This window comes from Cinclus cinclus, chromosome 3 (assembly GCF_963662255.1).
Source record: "Cinclus cinclus chromosome 3, bCinCin1.1, whole genome shotgun sequence".
In the NCBI taxonomy this organism is placed as follows: Eukaryota; Metazoa; Chordata; class Aves; order Passeriformes; family Cinclidae; genus Cinclus; species Cinclus cinclus.
In genome coordinates, this window is record NC_085048.1 from 33,896,946 (window position 1) to 33,905,715 (window position 8,770).

Genomic DNA, 8,770 nt, shown 5'->3' on the forward strand with positions numbered 1-8,770 from the left:
AGGAACTGAAGATTTTTGAATGCCAGAATTAAATAGCTATGACTTTATGGTATGATTTGTATCTTAATGCTGGGAGTTCACTCCATTGCTCGGAATAATAGGATTTAGAAAAAGGCCCAAACAGCACTTTTACTTAAATTGCTGTATCAGATCTATGTTCCAGCAATAAGAGTAGAAAGTCTGCAAGACTCCTTCCATTGTTTATAAAAAGAGAGTGAATTATTTTGGCTCTCCCAATTACAGACAAAATTTCAAACAACTTCAGCACCTTTATGCTAATTTTGGAATAATACTAGCAAGTGCACTTCCATTGTTTGCTTCCATGATTATGTCTGGCACAGGAATTTTAACAGTTTAACAATAGACAAAGTGTGCTCAGAAATTTTCCTCTTTTAACTACTTCATCTCCTCTACACAGGAGCCCATGAAGGGCTTTTTCTTCTCCACATACTAATTACCATAAATATTTTGGAAATTGTTCTGCAAGGTCTGTTTTGTTTTCCAAATCATTAGCAATGTTTAAAACAAACCTTCTGACAAAAATGTTGGCAGAAGCTCAAACACAAGTCCTAGCTCATCAGCAACCCTTCCTTATGCAAAGGGAAATGTGTGGGGTCCTTTACATGCAGTTCACTTGCCAAAGCATGTGAGGTTTAGTGCATGAGATTCCAGCTGTGCTTAGGGTTTTTATGTACAAATCATTTAGACAAGACTGATTAAAAGTTAAAATCAGTTGAATCATCAGGGAAGAAGGATGAGGCAGTACTTTTTTAGGTAGAGAATTGCCACACTGCTTTAATTGTAAAAACTAGGTTAAGGAGTCATGGCCATCAATGGTAATGATGCTTGGTTTGCAATTACTTGCAAAAGGCCAAGACAGGTTAAGCATGAGTACAAAACACAAGGGCAAAAGAAGCAACGTGGAATGGCCTGGGCTGGAAGGGACCTTAAAGATCATCTGGTTTCAACCTTCTGCAATGGGCAGGGATGTCTCCCACTGGAATATGTTGCTCAAAATCTCATGCAACCTGATCTTGAACACTTCCAAGGGTGGGACCAGGATGATGCCCAGCTTCTCTGGGCAACGTGTTCCAGTGCCTCGCCGTCTTCATAGTGAATAACTTATTCCTAATATCTAATCTAAACCTGAAAGAGTTCAGTCTAAAACCATTCCCCCTTGTCCCATCACTACATGACCTTGTAAAAAGTCTCTCTCCATCTTCCTCGTAGGCCCCCTTTAGGTACTGGAAGGCTGATGTAAGGTCTTCCCAGGGCCTCCTCTTCTCCAGGCTGAACAATTTCAGCTCTCTTGGCCTGTCTTCATAGTGCAATTACCCTTCTGGTCTGCAAGTACACTTTTACAGCTCATGTTGAGCTTCTTGTTGACCAAACTCCCAAGACTTTCTTCCCAAGACTGCTCTCAATCCTTTCTCCACCCAGCCTGTATTTGTGCTTGGGATTGTCCTGGCCCAGGTGCAGGACCTTGCACCTGGCCTGGTTGAATTTCAGGACATTCACACAGGCCTGTCTCTCAAGATTGTCCAGGTCCGTCTGGATGACATCCCTTCCCATCAGCTTGTCTATCATATCACACAGCGTTGTGCCACTGGCAAACCTGCTGAGGGTGCACTCGATCCCACTGTTTATCATGCTACCAAGCTTAACACCTAAAAGAGAACACTGGAGTAAGGGCTCATTGTTCACACTTCACTAGAACATAAAGAAGAGTGTTTCTCTCCCACCACTTTTAAGATGATTCTCACCTCATGGTTGCTCAGGTAGTAGCAAACAATGTCCCATAAACTTATTCTCTGATAGATGTGTTCATGTTCTCAGTCAGAGTCTTTCTATACAGCTCTATAGAGGCCCTCAAAGGTATGGAGACTACAGCTTTAATAGTCTGCATACCATAAATTCTTAATATGAAGCAAACAAGCATCTAATAAAGATTTCTAGAGAGATAATAATAACTTCCCATACCAAAACCCCAAAAGGATTCCATATTTCTAAGACAATATTTTGAAGGTGAACTAACCTGGTAATTTTGAAGTTTGACAATATTTTCCAAATAGCATTATGTCCTTTTACAAATTTAAGATTATTTCTTCTGGCCTTAATTTGTAAAAATGTCCAATGTTATTTTCTGTTGCACAAAAGAAAAGAAATAACAGAGACTTTGTTTAACCAGCATTTTCTGGTTTCAAGTGGTCATGTACAAGATAATTCACCATTACTGTGGATTTGCAGTTACAGGGCAAGAATGACAGAGTTTCAGAAATAATGTGGCGTTGTTGCCTGTGCATAGCAATTAGTTGGTGGCCTAGTTCAGATGAGAGTTTCAGTGTCTTATAAATTGTCCAAAGAATAGCTGTCCTAGTTAATATAATTGACTGCAAGGGACAGTTGAAGAACACGGTTTATTTATTTGAGGAAATGTTATCCAAAAATTAAACAAATTTGGGCAATAAACAAGCTGTAGGGAGAAATATGAGTACATAAGAAATTTAGAAGTAGACCGATAACAATGTTACTGCACAGCATTAGATATCTTACCTGGCAAATAATCAGGCGTCTTCTTGCTTAAGTTTGTGAGCTGTTATATTGATTCCTACTTGTAAGAAGAGGCTTCTTGAAGAAAAACATTACTCAAAATGTGTGTAAGTGTTTACATACAGAAAATAAATAAATACATAAATTAATGTATCTTATTATTCTATCCCACCATTACTGCTTGTATTGTCCTCATAACTCTCCTAATGAATGCTTACACAATAGGTTTCCCTTATGGCTTTGCCCAAAACTTCTAAATCTCCATTTAAAAGGGAATATTACTGATTTTCAGCAAATCCCACCTCTATACAGCCCATGCAGTCTGTGCTGTGACATGCCTCAAAATGAAGGCACTACTGTGGGAAGTACAACAGCTACAATGACTCAGAGGCCTCTTTCCTAAGTGGTACTAAGTAAATCAAAGCAATCCATTGTGTATGTTTAATATTTGATTAAATTGATTGAGTATAAGCTGCCATTTTGTTACTTACTCATTTGCTATTGAAAGGACTTTTGAAACTGCATCTCACTCTGCTTCCCTCCTTGCAGCTGTATGCTTACAGTCAGACTTTCTTTTGTCAAGCTCCATTTGGCAAAGACAAGTTTCATGAGTCAGAAAAGACAAGACTTTCTCAAAACCTTGATATCATCTATCTTTTCTGTATGGAAAAGTTCTTCTATGAACTTGCCATGACTGTGAAAAAATGCTGCATGTGACATTATTTGTGGGAACTAAACTAATGGTATGTTACCCTTGCTCCCTGTGCAGTATGAGCTCCCTTTTCTCTGAAAGCCAGAGCTTGGTTTACTTCTGATGCCTGTATTCTGTGGCCAAACCAAAGAATTTCCATTACCCCAACAGTTTTAATGCTTGGTTGACCAACATTAACCAGGCCTGCAGGAGATGGATGCAATGTGCATGTGGCTGTACTGTGGAGCACTATGGCAATTTACCGATGCACTACTCCGCTGTATGAACCAACTTGTCATTGAAAAGCATAATGGTGATCCTACTGTATTGTGCTAATTCCATGTGTTAGGAGCACTAGTCTGCAGAGAGGCAGTTATGAATTTATTGTGGCTGTCCATGAAGTGGTTGTCATATTCAAGCCCTGTATGCTGCAGCCTCACTTGGTGCTTATTCCGCTGTAAATTTATCAGCAGGAATAGTTCATAGCAGCTTACTAGTTAATGCTCTAGCAGAAACTGAAAAAAATCTAATAGAAAACCAAACATTAAGGGTTTTGACAAATACCTTCAAACACATCTGCATGGAGGATGAGGAGGGACAACAGTCTGCTAGCAATGCAGACCTGTCCCAAAGCAAGTCCAGTCATTGTGGCACACTGAATGTGGGCTATGCTCCCAGAAATCACAGTGTGATGGAGGTGCCATTGGCATAAGGTTTAGTATCCATTTATCTTTGGTAATGCAGACTGCTGGTGGTGGATTTGGACATGAGGGGGAAAAAAGGATGTATGTGATACCATTAGCATATGTTAAAGAGAAATGTCAGTATTCTTTATGACATGAAATAGTGCTTCTCCATCATAAGGCAACAGATCTTGCCTCATTAAACAGCCACCTAAAGATGGTGGGCATTTTCCCCCTTTTGTTACTAGAAATTTTTTTATAAAAATTACTTGCCTCCAGTGCAAGGGTCCCCATTTTTTTCCATTGTGTGATGTAAATGCAGCATTAACTAATGAAATATAGGTGGTCTAGAAAGAGGTTTTGCAGAAGGCAGGAGCTAATTGTCCACACAGTGCTTCCATATAGGCGGTAACTGAGTAGGCAGCACCTTTCTGTTATCCTTGTAACAATAATTTCCTTATAATGAAGTTATACTACATACTTGCTTTTACTTCTCTGATCATATGTGCCTCAAAACCGAGCTAATTTGATTTCTTTCCTGCTAGAAATTATTTATTCCAACTGAGTCAGAATCCAGTGAGTGTTTTAGACCCCGAAGGAATTGTTTGTTCTAAGAATTAGGTACGTGGGATGTGCAGTGAGTCCAGACTCAGACCCTTGAACAGATTGTTCAGCTGAAAGGGGGAGGATAGCTTCCTTACATTACAAGATATTAATTTTAACTTCTCTTTCAAAGATAATTCAAATGGTATAACATGGTTTCTGTCAGGCCAGATGTTGGTTTGTTCAGTTTTAGCTATAAGGTCACACACTATGGTTGGGTCAGGAACAGAATCTGTGAGAAATGTAATCTCCCTCTCAGAAGAGCACCACTGTAATCACTGTGTCCTAACAAGCATGTCAGTGCCAAGTTGCACTGAGAGTATGTTCAATTACATGTAGCATTTGCACAACATTTAATCTACAAATTATTTTGTAAAGACCAAGTGGATAATCTTCATGGCACCTACCTGCAAACATGTAGTTGCACTTTATGTTCATTTTGTGAGACATTATGCTGAGTGTTGAGTACCCTGAATCTCCTTTGGTTTCCAGAATAAGCCTATAGCTTTTCTAGAACTGTGCCTTTAAATGATTAGGCAGCTTTCAAATACACATAGCTATTGTATATATAATGACATAGTCCCTTCCCCTCTGAGTTTTAAATCTGAGGTCCTTATCCAGCAAACATTTCTTTGCATATTATGTTTTTATACGTGTGAGAGGTTCACATTAAACTTCCACTGGGAAATATTTACAGAAAGACCACACCTGCTGAGCTTCAGCCTTTTGGCAAGTGCACTATAGAGGCCTCATGGGAATTCATGGAGAAGAAAGGTTGCCTGCATTTAAAAAGGGTGTGAACCCTCCAAGCTCTGAAGCTATGTGCAAGTTTATATTTAGATAACCTGAAAGCTCTGCCTATAAATTGTCAGGGAGAATTAATGGATAGTGCATGTGCTGTATATCAAACATTTGGTGTCTCAGTCACTGTTTTCATATGCACCAAAGTGCATGCGTGTTCATTACAGCTGTATACAATAAGAGAGCTGAAGTTTAAAAGACAAATTATTTGGATGTATTTGAGTGCAGAAACCAGTGACCCACTTTCTTTAATAGTTGGGAAGCACTTCTTGTGTTCCAGCAAGTATTTCTAAAGAGGTCTGTGAATCAAGCAGTCCTGAGACAGTTGGTCCTAGAATATAATACTGATGTTTAAAAGAAATAAAATGCAAGTTCTATCTCAGCCATGGCTTTGGTTTTTGATAGTTTTCCCTTGGCCACATTTTTTTCATGGACTCTACTGTAACGTATTTTGAGAAGCTATGTCACATTTTACAAAAGAAAAAACACTCTATATGAAGTATATATCCTTTATCTTGCCTATGTACTCCATGCTACAGCTATAAATCTCACATTTCTTCTTTCTTATGTATTTCTGATGAGAGACAGTATGAAGACATCAATGGCTTTGGAATGGTATGTATTATTTATTTATGCCCCAAAGTTGTTAGCATTTGTAAGCATAAGACTGAATGTTCTGCAGTTCTTGCCAGCCTTGCAGTAGCTCTGAGTCACCTTTCTCTTCTCACTCCAAGCTCCTTAGTAGTAGTTCTGTTATTTCATTTGGAGTTAAGGTACAACATGCCTCATAGTTTTAGCTCCTGAATCTTCTCCCTTACACCTAGAGATGGCACTCATATGAATAAGCCTTTAATGTAGTCTCTAAAAATATATTTGATATCCCAAAATACTTTCTCCCAAGTGGTGATCCAGATTCCTGGACACCATAGGTTTAATTCAAGATATATGAAAAGGCTCTGCATGAAGTAAAGACTTTAAATCTGCCTTTATATTTAGCTTCTTTTATTTTTTACACTGGTAACTGAACTAAGTGTTGTAACACCCTGCTCATTTCTAAAGAGCAGTGATCCTGCCTCCTGCAGAGGCTGCTCCACTACAAACTCCCTTCTGCTAGATGCTGAGTGCTCTGGCCCTCATTCATCCAAGTCTTTAGATACCGAGCTACCGGATTAAGATCAGTGCATAACACTTTTCAGGATATAGCTTTGTTCCAAAAAGATTGTTCATCGTTTACTCCTGTCAGAGGATGGGTCCTAAATAAAGGAAATAATCTGGTCTTTCTATTTTGTTTGTCTAGCAGAAGAGAGACTATTAACCTAGACAGGAGGACTTTCAAATCAGCTCAAATTACAATATTCCATCTGCTTTTCTCTATAATGATGTTAAGGTTATGATAAGCTGTATATTTCTGTGCAAAAGTTAAATTAATAGCAAAAATAAATTAATACCAAAAAATAATCTAACACATTATAACTTTGTTATTGTTTCATCAAGCAGTAACGAACTGGGAATTTGGCCAGTATATTAAAAATATACTTAATAAATCCTACATTATTCTTGTGGCTCCCTTCCACATCAGCATATTTTGTGATTTTGTGAATTAAGCACTTAGATGCACAGCAAAACAGTGGAAAAAATGATTCATTGGTACTAGCGTGCCTGTGCCAATTAAAAACAAACCTTTTCTTGGGAAGCAGGAAGGCAGTGCAACTTTGACTTAGGACTTACACAGTAATTTAGTCTGTGAACTGAGAGGAGAGTAGTCTCAAACATACTGAGCATATGAAAGGAAAAATTTTGGATCATCTAACTGGCACTCATATACACACACTGCATTTTAGTGTGAAAAAGGAGAATAAATTTTAAATGTGGAGTGGTGCCATCCCAAGTCACCCATTTCTGTATCTATAGCTGTTTGTGGAGGCAGCACAGTAAAGCAGAGCAGCAGCTCAGTTTAATAAAAATTAACTATTTTCTAATTGATTTTTGCTAACTGAAGCAATTATCTGCACTCTGTATGATGCACTCAGAGGTATATACCAGCATGTAGAAGTGATGCAAAAAATCTGGAGGGGTGGAATGCCAGCAGTAACTTCACTTGGTAGTGGCACTATATACTTGTCTCTGAGGTACCAGTGGAAACCTGCAAATTTGTTCTCAGTGTAAATGGAAAAGTATTAAAAAGACCCGTTCTAGGTAGGTAAAAGAGTTTGTAGTTGACTCTGGAAAGAACTTGACTTTCTGCCAGAGACTCTGCCTGTGGGCATGAGGAATATTGCAATTACTGGCTGTTCCATTTGTCAGCAAATACATTGTTGTAGAGAATGTTGTAAAGATATGTTTCTTCAGTCTCTAAAGAGGTTGCATGAGAAAAAACAGCCAAGCAAGAAGGGCTATAATGAAAACCAAAAGCACTCAAAAAGCATAGAAGTTATTAAGGCATAATGTGCTATGTTATGTATATAATTTTATTTCTTTGGAAGTGGCTTGCAGGTGTTTGCAAATACTATCTACTAAATATTCTACAGCAGTTGCACTTTTCCTCTTAACTAACTAATTTCATTCTTCAGTTTCAGTTTGCATGTGATTTCACATTTCCCAGGTGCTGGAGCAGAGATTCCCCTGGTGCAGATCATGGTGAGGCAGCTGCCCCTTAATGGAGGTCCACGGTGGAGCAAATATCCACTGTGGAGCAGAGGACCTCACCCTGGAGCATGGGGATGCCTGAAGGAGGCTGAGACCCTGTGAGAAGCCTGTGCTGGAGCAGGCTCCTGGCCTGCAGCCCATGGGGAGGATCCACGTTGGAGAAGTTCATGAAGGTCTGTCTCCTGTGGGAGGGACCCCATGCTGGAGCAGGGGAAGAGTGGGAGAAATCCTCCCGTGAGGAAGGACTGGCAGAAGCATATGAGGAACTGACCAAAACCACCATCTCCTTGTTCTATTGGAGGTAAGCAGGTGGAGAATTCACAAATATAGACAAGCCTGGCAAGATGTAGGGATGGAGGGAAGGTGGATTTTAGATTTGTTCTTACCTCTCATTATACTACTCTGATTTGATTGACAATAAATTAAATTAATTTCCCCAGGTTAAGCCTGTTTTGCCCATGACAGTAATTGCTGAGTGATCTCCCTTGTCCTCATCTTTACTTTTAGTTATATTTTCTCTCCAATGTCCAGGTAAGGAGGGGAGTGATAGAAAGACTTTTCTGGGCACATGGTGTCCAGCTAGGCTCAACCCATCTTTGTCAGTAAAAAGACATTTTGTAAGTCCAATCTTTGGACATGTGACAAGATGGCATTTGTAATGTTATCCAGATAATCTGTAGTGATTTAAAATCCTATTGTAGTTTCTGTATCACTAGTTTTATTATTTGATTAAAATCCAGCAGAGCATTAAGGATTAAATTTGTCTGAGGATGAATGATTTACAATTAGTTAGAAA